Raw genomic sequence first — 26,052 nt, 5'->3', positions numbered from 1 at the left:
GGACCCACGCACTCACCACGAACCCACAACACGGACCCACACACTCACCACGAACCCACAACACAGACCAACACACTCACCAGGAACCCGCAATACGGACCCACACTCTTCCCACGAACCCACAACACGGACCCACGCACTCACCACGAACCCACAACACAGACCAACATACTCACCACGAACCTGCAACATGGGCCCACACACTCACCACGAACCCACAACACGGACTCATACACTCACCACGAACCCACAACACGGACCCACACACTCACCACGAGCCCACAACACGGACCCACACACTCACGACGAACCCACAACACGGACCCACACACTCACCACGAACCCGCAACACGGACCCACACACTTCCCACGAACCCACAACACGGACCCACACACTCACCACGAACCCACAACACGAACCCACACACTTACCACGAACCCACAACACGGACCCTTACACTCACCAAGAACCCACAACACAGACAAACACACTCTTACCACGAACCCGCAATACGGACCCACACTCTCACCACGAACCCACAATACAAACCCACAATACAAACCCACACTCACCAAGAACCCACAATACAGATCCACACACTCACCAAGAACCCACAACACAGACCAATACATTCACCACGAACCCGCAACACGGACCCACACACTCACCACGAACCCACAACACGGACCCACACACTCACCATGAACCCACAACACGGACCCACACACTCACCACGAACCCACAACATGGACCCACACACTCACCACGAACCCACAACACGGACCCACACACTCACCACGAACCCACAACATGGACCCACACACTCACCACGAACCCACAACACAGACCAACACACTCACCAGGAACCCGCAATACGGACCCACACTCTTACCACGAACCCACAACACGGACCCACACACTCACCACGAACCCACAACACGGACCCACACTCTCACCACGAACCCACAATACAAACCCACACTCACCAAGAACCGACAACACGGACCCACACACTCACCAAAAACCCACAACACAGACCAATACATTCACCACGAACCCGCAACACGGACACACACACTCACCACGAACCCACAACACGGACCCACACACTCACCACGAACCCACAACATGGACCCACACACTTCCCACGAACCCACAACACGGACCCACACACTCAACACGAACCCACAACACGGACCCACACACTCACCACGAACCCACAACACGGACCCACGCACTCACCACGAACCCACAACACGGACCCACACACTCACCACGAACCCACAACACAGACCAACACACTCACCAGGAACCCGCAATACGGACCCACACTCTTCCCACGAACCCACAACACGGACCCACGCACTCACCACAAACCCACAACACAGACCAACATACTCACCACGAACCTGCAACATGGGCCCACACACTCACCACGAACCCACAACACAGACTCATACACTCACCACGAACCCACAACACGGACCCACACACTCACCACGAACCCACAATACAAACCCACACTCACCAAGAACCCACAACACGGATCCACCCACTCACCAAGAACCCACAACACAGACCAATACATTCACCACGAACCCACAACACGGACCCACACACTCACCACGAACCCACAACACGGACCCACACACTAGACCACGAACCCACAACACGGACCCACAGACTCTTACCACGAACCCACAACACGGACCCACACACTCACCACGAACCCACAACACGGACCCACACACTCACCACGAACCCACAACACGGACCCACACACTCACCACGAACCCACAACATGGACCCACACACTCACCACGAACCCACAACACGGACCCACACACTCACCACGAACCCACAACACGGACCCACACACTCACCACGAACCCACAACACGGACCCACACACTCACCACGAACCCACAACATGGACCCACACACTCACCACGAACCCAGAACACGGACCCACACATTCACCACGAACCCACAACACGGACCCACACACTCTCCACGAACCCACAACACGGACCCACACACTCACCACGAACCCACAACACGGACCTACACTCTCACCACGAACCCACAACACGGACCCACACGCTCACCACGAACCCACAACACGGACCCACACACTTACCACGAACCCACAACACGGACCTACACTCTCACCACGAACCCACAACACGGACCCACACGCTCACCACGAACCCACAACACGGACCCACACACTTACCACGAACCCACAACACGGACCCACACACTCACCACGAACCCACAACACGGACCCACACACTCAACACGAACCCACAACACGGACCCACACACTCACCACGAACCCACAACACAGACCAACACACTCACCACGAACCCACAACACGGACCAACACACTCACCACGAACCCACAACACGGACCCACACACTCAACACGAACCCACAACACGGACCCACACTCTTCCCACGAACCCACAACACGGACCCACACACCACGAACCCACAACACAGACCAACATACTCACCACGAACCTGTAACATGGGCCCACACACTCACCACGAACCCACAACACGGACTCATACACTCACCACGAACCCACAACATGGACCCACACACTCACCACGAACCCACAATACAAACCCACACTCACCAGAATCCACAACACGGATCCACCCACTCATCAAGAACCCACAACACAGACCAATACATTCACCACGAACCCACAACACGGACCCACACACTCACCACGAACCCACAACACGGACCCACACACTCACCACGGACCCACACACTCACCACGAACCCGCAATACGGACCCACACTCTCACCACGAACCCACAATACAAACCCACAATACAAACCCACACTCACCAAGAACCCACAATACGGATCCACACACTCACCAAGAACCCACAACACAGACCAATACATTCACCACGAACCCGCAACACGGACCCACACACTCACCACGAACCCACAACACGGACCCACACACTCACCATGAACCCACAACACGGACCCACACACTCACCACGAACCCACAACACGGACCCACACACTCACCACGAACCCACAACACGGACCCACACACTCACCACGAACCCACAACATGGACCCACACACTCACCACGAACCCACAACACAGACCAACACACTCACCAGGAACCCGCAATACGGACCCACACTCTTACCACGAACCCACAACACGGACCCACACACTCACCACGAACCCACAACACGGACCCACACTCTCACCACGAACCCACAATACAAACCCACACTCACCAAGAACCCACAACACAGACCCACACACTCACCAAAAACCCACAACACAGACCAATACATTCACCACGAACCCGCAACACGGACACACACACTCACCACGAACCCACAACACGGACCCACACACTCACCACGAACCCACAACATGGACGCACACACTTCCCACGAACCCACAACACGGACCCACACACTCAACACGAACCCACAACACGGACCCACACACTCACCACGAACCCACAACACGGACCCACGCACTCACCACGAACCCACAACACGGACCCACACACTCACCACGAACCCACAACACAGACCAACACACTCACCAGGAACCCGCAATACGGAGCCACACTCTTCCCACGAACCCACAACACGGACCCACGCACTCACCACGAACCCACAACACAGACCAACATACTCACCACGAACCTGCAACATGGGCCCACACACTCACCACGAACCCACAACACGGACTCATACACTCACCACGAACCCACAACACGGACCCACACACTCACCACGAACCCACAATACAAACCCACACTCACCAAGAACGCACAACACGGATCCACCCACTCACCAAGAACCCACAACACAGACCAATACATTCACCACGAACCCACAACACGGACCCACACACTCACCACGAACCCACAACACGGACCCACACACTAGACCACGAACCCACAACACGGACCCACAGACTCTTACCACGAACCCACAACACGGACCCACACACTCACCACGAACCCACAACACGGACCCACACACTCACCACGAACCCACAACACGGACCCACACACTCACCACGAACCCACAACATGGACCCACACACTCACCACGAACCCACAACACGGACCCACACACTCACCACGAACCCACAACACGGACCCACACACTCACCACGAACCCACAACACGGACCCACACACTCACCACGAACCCACAACATGGACCCACACACTCACCACGAACCCAGAACACGGACCCACACACTCACCACGAACCCACAACACGGACCCACACACTCACCACGAACCCACAACACGGACCCACACACTCACCACGAACCCACAACACGGACCCACACTCTCACCACGAACCCACAACACGGACCCACACGCTCAACATGAACCCACAACACGGACCCACACACTTACCACGAACCCACAACACGGACCCACACACTCACCACGAACCCACAACACGGACCCACACACTCACCACGAACCCACAACATGGACCCACACACTCACCACGAACCCACAACACGGACCCACACACTCACCACGAACCCACAACACGGACCCACACACTCACCACGAACCCACAACACGGACCCACACACTCACCACGAACCCACAACATGGACCCACACACTCACCACGAACCCACAACACGGACCCACACACTCACCACGAACCCACAACACGGACCCACACACTCACCACGAACCCACAACACGGACCCACACACTCACCACGAACCCACAACATGGACCCACACACTCACCACGAACCCAGAACACGGACCCACACACTCACCACGAACACACAACACGGACCCACACACTCACCACGAACCCACAACACGGACCCACACACTCACCACGAACCCACAACACGGACCCACACTCTCACCACGAACCCACAACACGGACCCACACGCTCACCACGAACCCACAACACGGACCCACACACTTACCACGAACCCACAACACGGACCCACACACTCACCACGAACCCACAACACGGACCCACACACTCAACACGAACCCACAACACGGACCCACACACTCACCACGAACCCACAACACAGACCAACACACTCACCACGAACCCACAACACGGACCCACACACTCACCACGAACCCACAACACAGACCAACACACTCACCACGAACCCACAACACGGACCCACACACTCACCACGAACCCACAACACGGACCCACACACTCAACACGAACCCACAACACGGACCCACACACTCACCACGAACCCACAACACAGACCAACACACTCACCACGAACCCACAACACAGACCAACACACTCAACACGAACCCACAACACGGACCCACACTCTTCCCACGAACCCACAACATGGACCCACACACCACGAACCCACACTCTTCCCACGAACCCACAACACGGACCCACACACCACGAACCCACAACACAGACCAACATACTCACCACGAACCTGTAACATGGGCCCACACACTCACCACGAACCCACAACACGGACTCATACACTCACCACGAACCCACAACTTGGACCCACACACTCACCACGAACCCACAATACAAACCCACACTCACCAGAATCCACAACACGGATCCACCCACTCATCAAGAACCCACAACACAGACCAATACATTCACCACGAACCCACAACACGGACCCACACACTCACCACGAACCCACACCACGAACCCACAACACGGACCCACACACTCACCACGGACCCACACACTCACCACGAACCCACAACATGGATCCACACACTCACCACGAACCCACAACACGGACCCACACACTCTTACCACAACACGGACCCACACACTCACCACGAACCCACAACACGGACCCACATACTCACCACGAACCCACAACACGGACCCACACACTCACCACGAACCCACAACACGGACCCATACACTCACCACGAACCCACAACACGGACCCACACACTCACCACGAATCCACAACACGGACACACACAGCTCACCTCGTAAAGATTTTCGAGTGGATGGCTTCGACAGAACCTGCTCGAAAGTCGATGATGAAAATGAAGCAGCCGTAGATCCAGCAGCAGCCGCCTCCTTCACATCCGTCTAAAATTCTGAAGAGACGTTATTGCAGCCACGCCCCGTCGAGTGACGTCTTACAACGCGACCACGCCCACCGACAGCTCCTCCCCTGGGCACCACCCACCACCCCCGCGTCTACTTCCGGGTTATGGAGATTGGAGGCGGTGGCGGGAAAATCTGAACCCTATCTGGGCCTCCTCTAGGTCGACGCAGCCTGAAGGTGCCTACACGGGACTCAGTGTGATGAGTCTGTGGGTCTCTGTGGTGAGTTTGTGGGTCTCTGTGTGGTGAGTCTCTGTGTGGCGAGTCTGTGGGTTTCTGTGTGGTTTGTGGATCTCTGTGTGGTGAGTGTAGGTTTTTGTGTGTGGTGAGTGTAGGTTTTTGTGTGTGGTGAGTCTGTGGAACTTTGTGTGGTGAGTCTCTGTGTGGTGAGGCTGTGGGTTTCAGTGTGGTGAGTTTATGGGTCTCTGTGGTGAGTTTGTGGGTCTCTGTGTGGTGAGTCTGTGTGGCGAGTCTGTGGATCTCTGTGGTGAGTCTGTGGGTCTATGTGTGGTGAGTCTGTGGGTCTATGTGATGAGTTTGTGGGTCTCAGTGTGGTGAGTCTCTGTGTGGCGAGTTTGTGGGTTTCTGTGTGGTTTGTGGATCTCTGTGTGGTGAGAGTAGGTTTTTGTGTGTTGCGAGTCTGTGGAACTTTGTGTGGTGAGTCTCTGTGTGGTGAGTCTGTGGGTCTCTGTGGTGAATCTGTGGGTCTCAGTGTGATGAGTGAGGGTCTCAGTGTGATGAGTCTGTGGGTCTCTGTGGGCCTCTGTGTGGTTTATGGGTCTCTGTGGTGAGTTTGTGTGGCGAGTCTGTGGGTCTCTGTGTGGTGAGTCTGTGGATCTCTGTGGCGAGTCTGTGGGTCTATGTGTGGTGAGTCTGTGGGTCTATGTGATGAGTTTGTGGGTCTCAGTGTGGTGAGTCTCTGTGTGGCGAGTCTGTGGGTTTCTGTGTGGTTTGTGGATCTGTGTGGTGAGTGTAGGTTTTTGTGTGTGGTGAGTCTGTGGAACTTTGTGTGGTGAGTCTCTGTGTGGTGAGTCTGTGGGTCTCTGTGTGGTGAGTTTGTGGGTCTCTGTGGTGAGTTTGTGGGTCTCTGTGGTGAGTTTGTGGGTCTCTGTGTGGTGAGTCTCTGTGTGGTGAGTCTGTGTGGTGAGTCTGTGTCTCTGTGGTGAGTCTGTGGGTCTCTGTGTGGTGGTGCAGTGGTTAGTGTGCTGTGTGTGTTGGAGAGGTGGTGCAGTGGTTAGTGCGCTGTGTGTGTGGGGAGCGGTAGTGCAGTGGTTAGCGCACTGTGTGTGGAGAGCGGTGGTGCAGTGGTTAGCGTGCTGTGTGTGTGTGTGTGGGGAGCAGTAGTGGAGTGGTTAGTGCTCTGTGTGTTGGGAGTGGTGGTGCAGTGGTTAGCGTGCTGTGTGTGTGGGGAACGGTGGTGTAGTGGTTAGCGCACTGTGTGTGTGGGGAGCGGTAGTGCAGTGGTTAGCGCACTGTGTGTGTGGGGAGCGGTGGTGTAGTGGTTTGCGCACTGTGTGTGTGGGGAGCGGTGATGCAGTGGTTAGCGCACTGTGTGTGTGGGGAGCGGTAGTGGAGTGGTTAGTGCGCTGTGTGTGTGCGGAGCGGTGGTGCAGTGGTTAGCGTGCTGTGTGTGGGGAACGGTGGTGCAGCGGTTAGCGCACTGTGTGTGGGGAGCGGTAGAGTCGCGTCGATAGAAAAATAATAATCAAGGTAAGGTTAAATCTTCATTTGAAGCTTTCGTGACTGCAGGAATCCATACTCTTTGGTTAGCGCACTGTGTGTGTGTCTGTTAGGGGAGCGGTGGTGCAGTGGTTAGCGCCGATGCAGCTCCCTATCGATGTGCCTGTTACAGAGACAGATTGCCGGAGCCTGCCACTTGCAGAACTGAATTGTGTGTGTTGTGTCTCTGCTTATATCTGAAATTCCCTCCCCTCGGCTCGCCTTCTCAGAAAGGACCGGAATTCCTTTGATTTCGCTCTCAGCTTGTGGGGGCAGTTGTTTGTCCGGTGTACGTGTGTGTGTGTCTGTTTTAATTTATTGAAGTAACTGTTAAGTCTCATCAAGACCTGGTTCCCGTCCCCCTCCGCAAGCCACCCCGCGATCAATGGAAACAGATGCTCCAAATTGCCCCTAAGTGTGTTTTTCTAGTTTTTCAACTTTCTGCAATAATTAATCTGGAAGGAGGAGGGGTTCCTTTTGTCAGGCTGCGTTCTACCTCCTCCTCTTCCCTCCCGGTTGGAGGTGTTACATTTTCTTGTCTCTCACGAAGAGGGGCGCCGTCTCTTGAAGTTTGACCTCCCGTTACCATGTTTTCCGTTCACTCTGATGGGTTGTGAGTTGCGAGAACAATAAACATGATTTTCCACACCTTATCTTAGAATGTGTCCCTTTTTGCGGTGTTGACTCTTTAAGTGACTCAAGGTATGTTTTGAGCAGTGTTTACAGTGCGTCCGTCGTGGTTTGGAAGACAAAGGCGGTTGGGAGACTGATTCTATGGAATACATATTATCTTGGTTGTGTGTGATTGACCTGTTTTGCATTGTATTTCTTCTAGATGGCCCTCGGTCTAATGCTTACTAAGTATTATTTGGTCTATGTTTAACCAAGGTTTTGTGATGACATAGTTGTTACCACATGTATTCCTAGGGTTTTATTAATCTTTGTTCCCCGTCTGTATCCAGTGATCTGTGCTTTTTATTCACGAGTTGTATTTTGATATCTTGAGGTTTGAAGATCTGGCTAAGTTTTGACTTAGACTTTCGTGACTGCCGGAAATAATTATTTGGTTATTTTGGTAGAGTCGCGTCGATAGAAAAATAATAAAGGTAAGGTTAAATCTTCATTTAAAGCTTTCGTGACTGCAGGAATCCATACTCTTTGGTTCTTTCGGTAAAGTCACGTAGTTAGAAATAAAATCAAATAAAACAAATCGCGACGTTTCGATTGCAACACAAGCAATCATCATCAGGTGGGAAAAACCACAGCAAGAATTTTTTTTGCTGAAGTGGGAGAGAGATGCCGTGGTAAGAGGTTATATAGGTAAGAGACTGGGGAGGGGCAAGGGGAGAGAGAGGGGGGGGGGGTAGGGGGGGGCGTTGCGTGGACGCTCGGAGAGGGACGTGAAGCTGGACAGGGAGGAAATAGGTGGGGCTGGCAGTGGGAGGCCGAGAGAGCTGGGGATGCGGGGGGGAAGTTAACTGGGACACACGAGCGGTGCAGTGCAGCAACAATGCCAATGCAGCAGCAACGCCAATGCAGCAACAACGCCAATGCAGCAACAATGCCAATGCAGCAACAGCGCCAATGCAGCAACAATGCCAATGCAGCAACAACGCCAATGCAGCAACAACGCCAATGCAGCAATAATGCCAATGCAGCAACAACGCCAATGCAGCAACAACGCCAATGCAGCAACACTGCCAATGCAGCAACAATGCCAATGCAGCAACAATGCCAAACGCTGGGGATCCGGGGGGAAATTAACTCGGAAAAATAGACTAGTACCCGGCAGATATGATGGAATAACCATTAAACAGTTAAGTTTTTACCTGGTTGTTTAATCTTTGGCGTTAAAGGATTGGTGTTTCAGGGTTGGCGTTCAAGGGATGCTATTTAAAGGTTCGCGTTTCAGGATTGGTGTTTAATGGTTGGCGTTTACGGGTTGATGTTTATCGGATGGTGTTTAAGGGTTGGGTTTTAAGGGTTGGCGTTTTAGAGTTTGCGTTTAAGGGTTGGTGTTTTTTGGGTTGGCCGTTTAAGCTTCGGCGTTTAAGTGTTGGTGTTTAAGGGTTGATGTTTATTGGTTGGTGTTTATGGGATGATGTTTAAGTGTTGGGGTTTAAGGGTTGGCGTTTAAGGGTTGGTGTTTAAGGGTTGGCGTTTAAGGGTTGGTGTTTAAGGGTTGATGTTTAGGGGTTGGGGTTTAAGGGTTGGCTTTTAGAGTTGGCGTTTAATAAGGGTTGGCGTTTATGGGTTGGTGTGTAAGGGTTGGCGTTTAATGAAGGTTGACGTTTAAGGGTTGGCTTTTAACGGTTAGTGTTTAAGGTTGGCGTTTATGGGTTGGTGTTTAAGGTTGGCGTTTATGGGTTGGTGTTTAAGGTTGGCGTTTAAGGGTTGGTGTTTAAGGGTTGGCGTTTATGGGTTGGGGGGGGGACGAGGTACGTTGATGGGTTAGGAGGGAGACGAGGTGAGGTGATGGGTGATGTGGGAGAAGAAATAATGGGTGAGGAGAGACTAGGTAAGGTGATGGGTGAGGAGGGAGACGAGGTGAGGTGGTGGCTGTGGAGAGACGAGGTGAGGTGATGGGTGAGAAGGCAGATGAGCTGAGGTGATGGGTGAGGAAGGGGACGAGGTGAGGTGATGAGTTGATAGGCGAGGAGATACAAGGTGAGTTGATGGGAGGGAGACGAGGTGAAGTGAGGGGTGAGGAGGCAGACGAGGTGAGTTGGTGGGTGAAGAAGGGGACGAGGTGAGGTGATGAGTGAGGTAGAGGAGGTGAGGTGATGGGTGAGGAGAGTCGAGGAGTGGCGATGGGTGATTAGGAGGCAGAAGAGGTGAGTTCATAGGTGAGGAGAGACGAGGTGAGGTGATGGGTGAGGAGAGACAAGGTGAGTTGATGGGAGGGAGAAGAGGTGAAGTGAGGGGTGAGGAGGCATACGAGGTGAGTTGATGGGTGAGGAGAGACGAGGTGAGGTTATGGGTGATTAGGAGGCAGAAGAGGTGAGGTGATAGGTGAGGAGAGACGAGGTCAGGTGATGGGTGAGAAGGCAGACGAGGTGAGGTGATGGTTGAGGAGAGACGAGATGAGCTGATGGGTGAGGAGAGACGAAGTGAGGTGATGGGTGAGAAGGCAGACGAGGTGAGGTGATGGGTGAGGAGGCAGGTGAGGTGATGGGTGGGGAGAGACAAGGTGACGTAATGAGTAAGCAGAAACGAGGTGAGGTGATGGGTGAGAAGGCAGATGAGAAGAAGTGATGGGTGAGGAAGGGGACGAGGAGAGGTACACGAGATGAGGTGATGGGTGAGGAGTGTCGAGGTGAGGAGATGGGAGGGAAACGAGGTGAAGTGAGGGGTGAGGAGGCAGACGAGGTGAGTCGATGGGTGAGAAACGGGACGAGGGGAGGTGATGGGTGAGGTAAACGAGGTGAGGTGATTGGTGAGGATTTCGACGTGAGGAGATGGGTGATTATGAGGCAGACGAGGTGAGTTGATAGGTGAGGAGAGATGAGGTGAGGTGATGGGTGAGGAGAGACAAGGTGAGGTGAAGGGTGAGGAGGGAGAAGAAGTGAGGTGAATGGGTGAGGCCGACGAGGTGAGGTGATGGGTGAGGAGAGACAAGGTGAGGTGAAGGGTGAGGAGGCAGACGAGGTGAGGTGATGGGTGAGGAAGGGGACGAGGTGAGTTGATGAGTTGATAGGTGAGGAGATACAAGGTGAGTTGATGGGAGGGAGACGAGGTGAAGTGAGGGGTGAGGAGGCAGACGAGGTTAGTTGGTGGGTGATGAAGGGGACGAGTTGAGGTGATGGGTGAGGTAGACGAGGTGAGGTGATGGGTGAGGAGAGTCGAGGAGAGGCGATGGGTGATTAGGAGGCAGAAGAGGTGAGTTGATAGGTGAGGAGAAAGGAGGTGAGCTGATGGGAGGGAGACGTGGTGAAGTGAGGGGTGAGGAGGTCGACGAGATGAGGTGATGGGTGAAGAGAGACATGGTGAGGTGATGGGGGGGAGACGTGATGAGGTGATGGGTGAGGAGAGACAAGGTTAGGTGATGTGCAAGCAGAGACGAGGTGAGGTGATGGGTGAGGAACGGGACGAGGTGAGGTGATGAGATGATAGGTGAGGAGAGACAAGGTGAGTTGATGGGAGGGAGACGAGGTGAAGTGAGGGGTGAGGAGGCAGACGAGGTGAGTTGATGGGGGAGGAAGGGGACGAGGTGAAGTGAGGGGTGAGGAGGCATGTGACGTGAGTTGATGGGTGAGGAGAGACGAGGTGAGGTTATAAGTGATTAGGAGGCAGAAGAGGTGTTAAGTGTGGATCGACAAGCTGACGTGTTGGGTGAGGAGAGACAAGGTGAGGTGATGCGTGAGGAGAGACGAGTTGAGGGGATGGGTGATGAAGGGGACGAGTTGAGGGGATGGGTGAGGAGATACGAGGTGAGGTAACGTTTGAGAAGGGAGATGAGGTGATGGGTGAGGTAGACAAGATGAGTTGATCGGTGAGGATTAGACGAGGTGAGGTTTTGGGTGATTACGAGGCAGAAGATGTGAGGAGATAGGTGAGGAGTGACGAGGTGAGGTGATGGGTGAGGAGAAACAAGGTGAGGTGATGGGTGAGGGCGACGAGGTGAATGATGGGTGAGGAGAGACAAGGTGAGGTGATGGGTTTGGAGGGAGACGAGGTGAGGTGATGAGTAAGCAGTAAAGAGGTGAGGTGATGGGTGAGGAAGGGGACGAGGTGAAGTAGAAGAGATGTGGTGATGGGTGAGGAGAGACGAGGTGAGGTGATGGGAGGGAGACGAGGTGAAGTGATGGGTGAGGAGGCAGACGAGGGGAGTTGATGGGTGAGGAAGGAGACGATTTGAGGTGATAGGTGAGGAGAGACGAGGTGATGTGATGGGTGAGTAGGAGGCAGACGAGGTGAGGTGATAGGTGAGGAGAGATGAGGTTAGGTCATGGGTGAGGAGGGAGGCGAGGTGAGGAGATGAGTGATTAGGAGTTAGAAGAGTTGAGGTGACAGTTGCCGAAAGACGTGGCGAGGTGATGGGTGAGGAGAGACGAGGTGAGGTGATGGCAGGGAGACAAGTTGAGGTGATGAGCAAGCAGAGACGAGGTGACGTGATGGGTGAGAACCCAGACGAGGTGAGTTGATGGGCGAGGAAGGCGACGAGGCGAGGTGATGAGTTGATAGGTGAGGAGAGACAAGGTGAGTTGATGGGAGGGAGACGAGACGAGGTGAGGTGATGGGAGGGAAACAAAGTGAAGTGAGGGGTGAGGAGGCAGACGAGGTGAGTCGATGGGTGAGGAAGGGGACGAGGTGAGGTGATGGGTGAGGTAGACGAGGTGAGGTGATGGGTGAGGAGAGTCGAGGTGAGTAGATGGGTGATTAAGAGGCAGAAGAGCTGAGTCAATAGGTGAGGAGAGACGAGGTGAGGTGATGTGTGAGTCAAGGCGTTCACCTCCCACTAACCCTCCCACTCACCCTCCCACTCTCTCGTTCACTCACCCTCCCACTCACACGTTCACCCTCCCAAACCCACCTACTCACTTGTACACCATCCAACTCACTCGTTCACGAATCCACTCACTCACTCACTCACCCTCAGACTCACTCGTTCACCCTCCCACTCACGCTCCCACTCGTCCACTCACTCTCCTACTCACTCTTCCATCCACCCACCCACTCACTCGTTCAGCCACCCACTCACCCTCCCACTCACTCGTTCACCCTCGCACACACTCGTTCACCCTCCCATTTACTCACTCGTTCACCCTCGCACACACTCGTGCAGCCAAACCCTCACCGTACAAATCACTCGTTCACCCTTCCACACCGTCCCACTCAGTCGTTCACCCACCCACTTACTAGTTCACCCACCCACTCACCCTCCTACTCACACGTTCACCCACCCACTCACCCTCCCCTTCACTCTTTCACCCTCGCACACACTCGTTCACCCAAACACTCACCCTTCAAATATTTCGTTCACCCTCCCACTCACCCTGCTACTCACTCGTCCGACCACCCACTCACTCGTTCACCCTCCCACTCAAGCTCCCACTCACTCGTTCACCCTCCCACACACTCGTTCAGCCAAACGCTCACCCTCCCACTCACTCGTTCACCCTCCCACTCACGATCCCACTCACCCTTCCACCCATTCGTTCCCCAACCCACTCACTAGTTCACCTTACCACTCACCCTCCGACTCAGTCGTTCACACTCCCACACCGTCCCACTCACTCGTTCACCCACCCACTTACTAGTTCACCCACCCTCTTATTCTCCCACTCACACGTTCACCTCCCACTCACGCTCCCACTCACGCTCCCACTCACTCGTTCACCCTCACACTAACCCTCCCACTCAACCTCCCACTCATTAACCTACCCACCCACTCATCCTGCCACCCAATCACCCTCCCACTCACTCGTTCACCCAGCCACTCACCCTCCCACTCACCCTTCCATCCATTCGTTCCCCAATCCACTCACACGTTCACCCTCCCACTCACCCTCCTACTCACTCGTCCACTCAGCCTCATACTCACTCGTCCACCCACCCACTCACTCGTTCACCAACCCATTCACCATCCCACTCAATTGTTCACCCACCCACTCACCTTCCCATTCACCCTTCCATCCATTCGTTCTCCAACCCACTCACACGTCCACCCTCCCACTCACTCTCCCACTCACCCTCCCACTCACTCGTTCACCCTCCCACTCACGCTCCCACTCACCCTTCCATCCATTCGTTCCCAACCCCCTCACTCGTTCACCCTCCCACTCACCCTCCTACTCATTCGTCCACCCACCCACTCACTCGTTCACCCTCCCACTCACCCTTCCACTCACCTTCCCACTCACTCGTTCACCCACCCACTCACCCTCCCACTCACTTGTTCACCCTCCCATTCACTCCTCCACGCAACGACTTACTCGTTCACCCTCCCACTCACCCTCCCACTCACCCTTCCATCCATTCATTCCCCAACCCACTCACTCATTCACCCTCCCACTCACCCTCCTACTCACTCGTCCACCCCTCCACCCACTCGCTCGTTCACGAATCCACTCATTCACCCTCCCACTCACTCATTCACCCTTCCACACACTCGTTCACCCTCCCACACCGTCCCACTCACTCGTTCACCCACCCACTTACTAGTTCACCCACCCACTCACCCTCCCAATCACTCGTTTACCCTCCCACACACTCGTTCAGCCACACACGCACCCTCCCACTCACACGTTCACCCTTACACTCACTCGTTCACCCTCCCACTCACGCTCCCACTCACTCGTCCACTCACCCTCCTACTAACTCTTCCATCCACCCTCCCACTCACTTGTTCACCCTCGCACACACTCGTTCACCCTCCCATTTACTCACTCCTACACCATCCAACTCAATCATTCACGAATCCACTCACTCACCCTCCCACTCACTCGTTCACCATCCCACACACTCGTTCAGCCAAACACTCACCATCCAAATCACTCGTTCACCCTTCCACACCGTCCCACTCAGTCGTTCACTCTCCCAGTCACGCTCCCACTCACCGTCTTACTCAGTCGTTCACCCACCCATTCATCATCCCACTCACTCGTTCGCCCTTCCACTCACCCTTCCATCCATTCGTTCCTCCACCCACTTTCTCGTCCACCCACCCACCCACTCACTCGTTCACCCTCCCACTCACCCTCCCACTCACCCTCCCACTCACACGTTCACCCACCCACTCACCCTCCCCTTCACTCTTTCACCCTCGCACACACTCGTTCCCCCAAACACTCACCCTTCAAATATCTCGTTCTCCATCCCACTCACCCTTGCACTCATTCGTTCACCCTCCCACTCACCCTCCTACTCATTCGTCCACCCACCCACTCACTCGTTCACCCTCCCAATCAAGCTCCCACTCACAGGTTCACCCTCTCACTCACCCTCCCACTCACTCGTTCACCCTCCCATTCACGCTCCCACTCACCCTTCCATCCATTCGTTCCCCAACCCACTCACTCGTTCACCCTCCCACTCGCTCACCCTCCCTCTCCCTCGTTCACCCACCCATTCACCCTCACACTCACTCGTTCACCACCCGACTCGCGCTCCCACTCACCCTTCCATCCATTCGTTCCTCCACCCACTCACTCGTTCACCTACCCACTCACCCTCCTACTCACTCGTTCACCCTCGCACACACTCGTTCACCCTCGCACACACTCGTTCACCCTCGCACACACTCGTTCACCAATACACTCACCCTTCAAATAACTCGTTCACCATCCCACTCACCCTCCCACTCACTCATTCACCCTCCCACTCGCACTCCTACTCACTCGTCCACCCATCCACTCACTCGTTCACCCTCCCACTCACTCGTTCACCCTAGCATACACTCGTTCACCCAAACACTCACCATTCAAATAACTCGTTCATCCACCCACTCACCCTCCCACACACTCGTTCACCCTCCCAATCCCACCTACTCACTCGTACACCATAAAACTCACTCGTTCAAGAATCCACTCCCTCACCCACCCACTCACTCGTTCTCTCTCCCACTCACCCTTACATCCATTAGTTCCCCAACCCACTCACTCGTTCACCCATCCACTCACCCTCCTACTCACTTGTACACCATCCAACTCACTCGTTCAAGTATCCACTCACTCTTCCTCCCACTAACTCGTTCACCCTCCCACACACTCGTTCATCCAAACACTCACCCTCCTCTCACACGTTCACCTCCCACTCACCCTTCCACTCACCTTCCCACTCACTCGTTCACCCACCCACTCACTCGTTCACCATCCCACTCACCCTTCCACTCACCTTCCCACTCACTCGTTCACCCACCCACTCACCCTCCCAATCACTTGTTCACCCTCCCATTCACTCCTCCACCCAACGACTTACTCGTTCACCCTTCCACTCACCCTCCCACTCACCCTTCCATCCATTCATTCCCCAACCCACTCACTCGTTCACCCTCCCACTCACCCTCCTACTCACTCGTCCACCCCTCCACCCAGCCACTCGCTCGTTCACGAATCCACTCACTCACCCTCCCACTCACTCATTCACCCTTCCACACACTCGTTCACCCTCCCACACTGTCCCACTCACTCGTTCACCCACCCACTTACTAGTTCACCCACCCACTCACCCTCCCACTCACTCGTTTACCCTCCCACACACTCGTTCAGCCAAACACGCACCCTCCCACTCACACGTTCACCCACACACTCACTCGTTCACCCTCCCACTCACGCTCCCACTCACTCGTCCACTCACCCTCCTACTAACTCTTCCATCCACCCTCCCACTCACTCATTCACCCTCGCACACACTCGTTCACCCATCCATTTACTCACTCCTACACCATCCAACTCACTCATTCACGAATCCACTCACTCACCCTCCCACTCACTCGTTCACCATCCCACACACTCGTTCAGCCAAACGCTCACCATCCAAATCACTCGTTCACCCTTCCACACAGTCCCACTCAGTCGTTCACCTCCCACTCACCCTCCCACTCACCCTCCCACTCACTCGTTCACCCTCCCACTCACCCTTCCACTCACCTTCACACTCACTCGTTCACCCACCCACTCACCCTCCCAATCACTTGTTCACCCTCCAATTCACTCCTCCACCCAACGACTTACTCGTTCACCCTCCCACTCACCCTCCCACTCACCCTTCCATCCATTCGTTCCTCCACCCACTCACTCGTTCACCTACCCACTCACCCTCCTACTCACTCGTTCACCCTCCCACACACTCGTTCACCCTCCCACTTACTCACTCGTACACCATCCAACTCACTCGTTCACGAATCCACTCACTCACCCTCCCACTCTCGTTCACCCTCGCACATACTCGTTCACCCTCGCACACACTCGTTCACCCTCGCACACACTCGTTCACCAATACACTCACCCTTCAAATAACTCGTTCACCATCCCACTCACCCTCCCACTCACTCGTTCACCCTCCCACTCGCCCTCCTACTCACTCGTCCACCCACCCACTCACTGGTTCACCCTCCCACTCACTCGTTCACCCTAGCATACACTCGTTCACCCAAACACTCACCATTCAAATAACTCGTTCACCCACCCACTCACCCTCCCACACACTCGTTCACCCTCCCAATCCCACCTACTCACTCGTACACCATCTAACTCACTCGTTCAAGAATCCACTCCCTCACCCACCCACTCACTCGTTCACTCTCCCACTCACCCTTCCATCCATTAGTTCCCCAACCCACTCACTCGTTCACCCTCCCACACACTCGTTCACCCTCCCATTTACTCACTCGTACACCATCCAACTCACTCGTTCACGAATCCACTCACTCACCCTCCCACTCTCGTTCACCCTCGCACACACTCGTTCACCCTCGCACACACTCGTTCACCCTCGCACACACTCGTTCACCAATACACTCACCCTTCAAATAACTCGTTCACCATCCCACTCACCCTCCCACTCACTCGTTCACCCTCCCACTCGCCCTCCTACTCACTCGTCCACCCACCCACTCACTCGTTCACCCTCCCACTCACTCGTTCACCCTAGCATACACTCGTTCACCCAAACACTCACCATTCAAATAACTCGTTCACCCACCCACTTACCCTCCCACACACTCGTTCACCCTCCCAATCCCACCTACTCACTCGTACACGATCTAACTCACTCGTTCAAAAATCCACTCCCTCACCCACCCACTCACTCGTTCACCATCCCACTCACCCTCCCACTCACTCGTTCACCCTCCCATTCACGCTCCCACTCACCCTTCCATCCATTCGTTCCCCAACCCACTCACTCGTTCACCCTCCCACTCACCCTCTTACTCACTCGTCCACTCAGCCTCCAACGCACTCGTCCACCCACCCACCCACTCACCCTCCCTCTCCCTCGTTCACCCACCCATTCACCCTCCCACTCACTCGTTCACCATCCGACTCGCGCTCCCACTCACCCTTCCATCCATTCGTTCCTCAACCCACTCACTCGTTCACCTACCCACTCACCCTCCTACTCACTCGTTTACCCTCAAACACACACTCGTTCACCCTCCCATTTACTCACTCGTACACCATCCAACTCACTCGTTCACGAATCCACTCACTCACCCTCCCACTCTCGTTCACCCTCGCACACACTCGTTCACCCTCGCACACACTCGTTCACCAATACACTAACCCTTCAAATAACTCGTTCACCATCCCACTCACCCTCCTACTCACTCGTTCACCCTCCCACTCGCCCTCCTACTCACTCGTCCACCCACCCACTCACTCGTTCACCCTCCCACTCACTCGTTCACCCTAGCATACACTCGTTCACCCAAACACTCACCATTCAAATAACTCGTTCACCCACCCACTCACCCTCCCACACACTCGTTCACCCTCCCAATCCCACCTACTCACTCGTACACCATCTAATTCACTCGTTCAAGAATCCACTCCCTCACCCACCCACTCACTCGTTCACTCTCTCACTCACCCTTCCATCCATTAGTTCCCCAACCCACTCACTCGTTCACCCATCCACTCACCCTCCTACTCACTTGTACACCATCCAACTCACTCGTTCACGAATCCACTCACTCTTCCTTCCACTAACTCGTTCACCCTCCCACACACTCGTTCACCCAAACACTCACCCTCCTCTCACACGTTCACCTCCCACTCACCCTCCCACTCACTCGTTCACCCTCGCACACACTCGTTCACCCTCCCATTTACTCACTCGTTCACCCTCGCACACACTCGTGCAGCCAAACCCTCACCGTACAAATCACTCGTTCACCCTTCCACACCGTCCCACTCAGTCGTTCACCCACCCACTTACTAGTTCACCCACCCACTCACCCTCCTACTCACACGTTCACCCACCCACTCACCCTCCCCTTCACTCTTTCACCCTCGCACACACTCGTTCACCCAAACACTCACCCTTCAAATATCTCGTTCACCCTCCCACTCACCCTGCTACTCACTCGTCCGACCACCCACTCACTCGTTCACCCTCCCACTCAAGCTCCCACTCACTCGTTCACCCTCCCACACACTCGTTCAGCCAAACGCTCACTCTCCCACTCACTCGTTCACCCTCCCACTCACGATCCCACTCACCCTTCCACCCATTCGTTCCCCAACCCACTCACTAGTTCACCTTACCACTCCCCCTCGACTCAGTCGTTCACACTCCCACACCGTCCCACTCACTCGTTCACCCACCCACTTACTAGTTCACCCACCCTCTTATTCTCCCACTCACACGTTCACCTCCCACTCACGCTCCCACTCACTCGTTCACCCTCACACTAACCCTCCCACTCAACCTCCCACTCATTAACCTACCCACCCACTCATCCTGCCACCCAATCACCCTCCCACTCACTCGTTCACCCAGCCACTCACCCTCCCACTCACCCTTCCATCCATTCGTTCCCCAATCCACTCACACGTTCACCCTCCCACTCACCCTCCTACTCACTCGTCCACTCAGCCTCATACTCACTCGTCCACCCACCCACTCACTCGTTCACCAACCCATTCACCATCCCACTCAATTGTTCACCCACCCACTCACCTTCCCATTCACCCTTCCATCCATTCGTTCTCCAACCCACTCACACGTCCACCCTCCCACTCACTCTCCCACTCACCCTCCCACTCACTCGTTCACCCTCCCACTCACGCTCCCACTCACCCTTCCATCCATTCGTTCCCAACCCCCTCACTCGTTCACCCTCCCACTCACCCTCCTACTCATTCATCCACCCACCCACTCACTCGTTCACCCTCCCACTTACCCTTCCACTCACCTTCCCACTCACTCGTTCACCCACCCACTCACCCTCCCAATCACTTGTTCACCCTCCCATTCACTCCTCCACGCAACGACTTACTCGTTCACCCTCCCACTCACCCTCCCACTCACCCTTCCATCCATTCATTCCCCAACCCACTCACTCGTTCACCCTCCCACTCACCCTCCTACTCACTCGTCCACCCCTCCACCCACTCGCTCGTTCACGAATCCACTCACTCACCCTCCCACTCACTCATTCACCCTTCCACACACTCGTTCACCCTCCCACACCGTCCCACTCACTCGTTCACCCACCCACTTACTAGTTCACCCACCCACTCACCCTCCCAATCACTCGTTTACCCTCCCACACACTCGTTCAGCCACACACGCACCCTCCCACTCACACGTTCACCCTTACACTCACTCGTTCACCCTCCCACTCACGCTCCCACTCACTCGTCCACTCACCCTCCTACTAACTCTTCCATCCACCCTCCCACTCACTTGTTCACCCTCGCACACACTCGTTCACCCTCCCATTTACTCACTCCTACACCATCCAACTCAATCATTCACGAATCCACTCACTCACCCTGCCACTCACTCGTTCACCATCCCACACACTCGTTCAGCCAAACACTCACCATCCAAATCACTCGTTCACCCTTCCACACCGTCCCACTCAGTCGTTCACTCTCCCAGTCACGCTCCCACTCACCGTCTTACTCAGTCGTTCACCCACCCATTCATCATCCCACTCACTCGTTCGCCCTTCCACTCACCCTTCCATCCATTCGTTCCTCCACCCACTTTCTCGTCCACCCACCCACCCACTCACTCGTTCACCCTCCCACTCACCCTCCCACTCACCCTCCCACTCACACGTTCACCCACCCACTCACCCTCCCCTTCACTCTTTCACCCTCGCACACACTCGTTCCCCCAACACTCACCCTTCAAATATCTCGTTCTCCATCCCACTCACCCTTGCACTCATTCGTTCACCCTCCCACTCACCCTCCTACTCATTCGTCCACCCACCCACTCACTCGTTCACCCTCCCAATCAAGCTCCCACTCACAGGTTCACCCTCTCACTCACCCTCCCACTCACTCGTTCACCCTCCCATTCACGCTCCCACTCACCCTTCCATCCATTCGTTCCCCAACCCACTCACTCGTTCACCCTCCCACTCACCCTCTTACTCACTCGTTCACTCAGCCTCCAACGCACTCGTCCACCCACCCACTCGCTCACCCTCCCTCTCCCTCGTTCACCCACCCATTCACCCTCACACTCACTCGTTCACCACCCGACTCGCGCTCCCACTCACCCTTCCATCCATTCGTTCCTCCACCCCCTCACTCGTTCACCATCCCACTCACCCTCCTACTCACTCGTTCACCCTCGCACACACTCGTTCACCCTCGCACACACTCATTCACCCTCGCACACACTCGTTCACCAATACACTCACCCTTCAAATAACTCGTTCACCATCCAACTCACCCTCCCACTCACTCGTTCACCCTCCCACTCGCCCTCCTACTCACTCGTCCACCCAACCACTCACTCGTTCACCCTCCCACTCACTCTTTCACCCTAGCATACACTCGTTCACCCAAACACTCACCATTCAAATAACTCGTTCACCCACCCACTCACCCTCCCACACACTCGTTCACCCTCCCAATGCCACCTACTCGTACACCATAAAACTCACTCGTTCAAGAATCCACTCCCTCACCCACCCACTCACTCGTTCTCTCTCCCACTCACCCTTCCATCCATTCGTTCCCAACCCCCTCACTCGTTCACCCTCCCACTCACCCTCCTACTCATTCGTCCACCCACCCACTCACTCGTTCACCCTCCCACTTACCCTTCCACTCACCTTCCCCCTCACTCGTTCACCATCCCACTCACCCTCCTACTCACTCGTTCACCCTCGCACACACTCGTTCACCCTCGCACACACTCATTCACCCTCGCACACACTCGTTCACCAATACACTCACCCTTCAAATAACTCGTTCACCATCCAACTCACCCTCCCACTCACTCGTTCACCCTCCCACTCGCCCTCCTACTCACTCGTCCACCCAACCACTCACTCGTTCACCCTCCCACTCACTCTTTCACCCTAGCATACACTCGTTCACCCAAACACTCACCATTCAAATAACTCGTTCACCCACCCACTCACCCTCCCACACACTCGTTCACCCTCCCAATGCCACCTACTCGTACACCATAAAACTCACTCGTTCAAGAATCCACTCCCTCACCCACCCACTCACTCGTTCTCTCTCCCACTCACCCTTCCATCCATTCGTTCCCAACCCCCTCACTCGTTCACCCTCCCACTCACCCTCCTACTCATTCGTCCACCCACCCACTCACTCGTTCACCCTCCCACTTACCCTTCCACTCACCTTCCCACTCACTCGTTCACCCACCCACTCACCCTCCCAATCACTTGTTCACCCTCCCATTCACTCCTCCACGCAACGACTTACTCGTTCACCCTCCCACTCACCCTCCCACTCACCCTTCCATCCATTCATTCCCCAACCCACTCACTCGTTCACCCTCCCACTCACCCTCCTACTCACTCGTCCACCCCTCCACCCACTCGCTCGTTCACGAATCCACTCACTCACCCTCCCACTCACTCATTCACCCTTCCACACACTCGTTCACCCTCCCACACCGTCCCACTCACTCGTTCACCCACCCACTTACTAGTTCACCCACCCACTCACCCTCCCAATCACTCGTTTACCCTCCCACACACTCGTTCAGCCACACACGCACCCTCCCACTCACACGTTCACCCTTACACTCACTCGTTCACCCTCCCACTCACGCTCCCACTCACTCGTCCACTCACCCTCCTACTAACTCTTCCATCCACCCGCCCACTCACTTGTTCACCCTCGCACACACTCGTTCACCCTCCCATTTACTCACTCCTACACCATCCAACTCAATCATTCACGAATCCACTCACTCACCCTCCCACTCACTCGTTCACCATCCCACACACTCGTTCAGCCAAACACTCACCATCCAAATCACTCGTTCACCCTTCCACACCGTCCCACTCAGTCGTTCACTCTCCCAGTCACGCTCCCACTCACCGTCTTACTCAGTCGTTCACCCACCCATTCATCATCCCACTCACTCGTTCGCCCTTCCACTCACCCTTCCATCCATTCGTTCCTCCACCCACTTTCTCGTCCACCCACCCACCCACTCACTCGTTCACCCTCCCACTCACCCTCCCACTCACCCTCCCACTCACACGTTCACCCACCCACTCACCCTCCCCTTCACTCTTTCACCCTCGCACACACTCGTTCCCCCAAACACTCACCCTTCAAATATCTCGTTCTCCATCCCACTCACCCTTGCACTCATTCGTTCACCCTCCCACTCACCCTCCTACTCATTCGTCCACCCACCCACTCACTCGTTCACCCTCCCAATCAAGCTCCCACTCACAGGTTCACCCTCTCACTCACCCTCCCACTCACTCGTTCACCCTCCCATTCACGCTCCCACTCACCCTTCCATCCATTCGTTCCCCAACCCACTCACTCGTTCACCCTCCCACTCACCCTCTTACTCACTCGTCCACTCAGCCTCCAACGCACTCGTCCACCCACCCACTCGCTCACCCTCCCTCTCCCTCGTTCACCCACCCATTCACCCTCACACTCACTCGTTCACCACCCGACTCGCGCTCCCACTCACCCTTCCATCCATTCGTTCCTCCACCCACTCACTCGTTCACCATCCTACTCACCCTCCTACTCACTCGTTCACCCTCGCACACACTCGTTCACCCTCGCACACACTCGTTCACCCTCGCACACACTCGTTCACCAATACACTCACCCTTCAAATAACTCGTTCACCATCCCACTCACCCTCCCACTCACTCGTTCACCCTCCCACTCGCCCTCCTACTCACTCGTCCACCCATCCACTCACTCGTTCACCCTCCCACTCACTCTTTCACCCTAGCATACACTCGTTCACCCAAACACTCACCATTCAAATAACTCGTTCACCCACCCACTCACCCTCCCACACACTCGTTCACCCTCCCAATGCCACCTACTCACTCGTACACCATGAAACTCACTCGTTCAAGAATCCACTCCCTCACCCACCCACTCACTCGTTCTCTCTCCCACTCACCCTTACATCCATTAGTTCCCCAACCCACTCACTCGTTCACCCATCCACTCACCCTCCTACTCACTTGTACACCATCCAACTCACTCGTTCAAGAATCCACTCACTCTTCCTCCCACTAACTCGTTCACCCTCCCACACACTCGTTCATCCAAACACTCACCCTCCTCTCACACGTTCACCTCCCACTCACCCTTCCACTCACCTTCCCACTCACTTGTTCACCCACCCACTCACTCGTTCACCATCCCACTCACCCTTCCACTCACCTTCCCACTCACTCGTTCACCCACCCACTCACCCTCCCAATCACTTGTTCACCCTCCCATTCACTCCTCCACCCAACGACTTACTCGTTCACCCTTCCACTCACCCTCCCACTCACCCTTCCATCCATTCATTCCCCAACCCACTCACTCGTTCACCCTCCCACTCACCCTCCTACTCACTCGTCCACCCCTCCACCCACCAACTCGCTCGTTCACGAATCCACTCACTCACCCTCCCACTCACTCATTCACCCTTCCACACACTCGTTCACCCTCCCACACTGTCCCACTCACTCGTTCACCCACCCACTTACTAGTTCACCCACCCACTCACCCTCCCACTCACTCGTTTACCCTCCCACACACTCGTTCAGCCAAACACGCACCCTCCCACTCACACGTTCACCCACACACTCACTCGTTGACCCTCCCACTCACGCTCCCACTCACTCGTCCACTCACCCTCCTACTAACTCTTCCATCCACCCTCCCACTCACTCATTCACCCTCGCACACCCTCGTTCACCCATCCATTTACTCACTCCTACACCATCCAACTCACTCATTCACGAATCCACTCACTCACCCTCCCACTCACTCGTTCACCATCCCACACACTCGTTCAGCCAAACGCTCACCATCCAAATCACTCGTTCACCCTTCCACACAGTCCCACTCAGTCGTTCACCTCCCACTCACCCTCCCACTCACCCTCCCACTCACTCGTTCACCCTCCCACTCACCCTTCCACTCACCTTCCCACTCACTCGTTCACCCACCCACTCACTCGTTCACCCTCCCACTCACCCTTCCACTCACCTTCCCACTCACTCGTTCACCCACCCACTCACCCTCCCAATCACTTGTTCACCCTCCCATT

At 55.2% G+C, this 26,052-nt stretch overlaps 1 protein-coding gene across 1 annotated transcript in view; it reads right to left on the bottom strand.

Moving 5' to 3' along the window:
- The window catches only part of LOC142924185 (uncharacterized), a 29,326-nt gene extending 23,004 nt beyond the window's left edge, over positions 1-6,322 (bottom strand). Inside the window, exon 1 of the mRNA XM_076065993.1 lies at positions 6,006-6,322. The gene's annotated coding sequence lies outside the window, so the exon portion shown is untranslated. The remainder of the gene's footprint in view (positions 1-6,005) is intronic.
- Between the last annotated feature and the right edge of the window lie 19,730 nt (positions 6,323-26,052).

The sequence above is a fragment of the Petromyzon marinus genome, chromosome 10 (genome assembly GCF_048934315.1).
Source record: "Petromyzon marinus isolate PM22_M1 ecotype Great Lakes invasive population chromosome 10, UKy_Petmar_22M1.pri1.0, whole genome shotgun sequence".
NCBI classification, from domain to species: domain Eukaryota; kingdom Metazoa; phylum Chordata; class Hyperoartia; order Petromyzontiformes; family Petromyzontidae; genus Petromyzon; species Petromyzon marinus.
The sequence above is the reverse complement of the archived record's forward strand: the minus strand, read 5'-3'. Positions and strand labels throughout refer to the sequence as shown.